Below are 458 nucleotides of genomic sequence, written 5' to 3'. Positions count from 1 at the left end.
TCAGTATCACCTTCCTCCCCTCCCCTCCCCTCCCCTTCCTTCCTCTCCTCTCCCCTCCCTCTCTTCCTCCTCAGTATAACCTTCTTCCTCCACTACATCACACACATCATTTCATTTTACTTCCTGAACTCTGAAAGCTGCTGTCACTGCAACGCAATGTATTTGTCTGTGATTGGTTAATTCTGCCTTCCATCCCCACACGGAGCGGTACTCCCCCCGTTGAGTTGACTACCTAACCTTGCCCACTGAAGGACAAGCTGAGGATGTAATGCAGTCAGCCTGGAGTAGTCTCTCACTGGGTATGTCCCAAATGGCACCCTCATCCCTATATAGTTCACTGTATAGGGACTCTGACCAGAGCCCTATGGGAATCCCTATGGGCCCTGGTCAATAGTAGTGAAATATATAGGGATTATGACCACAGCCCTATGGGAATCCCTATGGGCCCTGGTCAATAG

The sequence above is a fragment of the Oncorhynchus mykiss genome, chromosome 18, assembly GCF_013265735.2.
Source record: "Oncorhynchus mykiss isolate Arlee chromosome 18, USDA_OmykA_1.1, whole genome shotgun sequence".
Classification (NCBI taxonomy): domain Eukaryota; kingdom Metazoa; phylum Chordata; class Actinopteri; order Salmoniformes; family Salmonidae; genus Oncorhynchus; species Oncorhynchus mykiss.
This window is presented reverse-complemented; position numbering follows the sequence as displayed.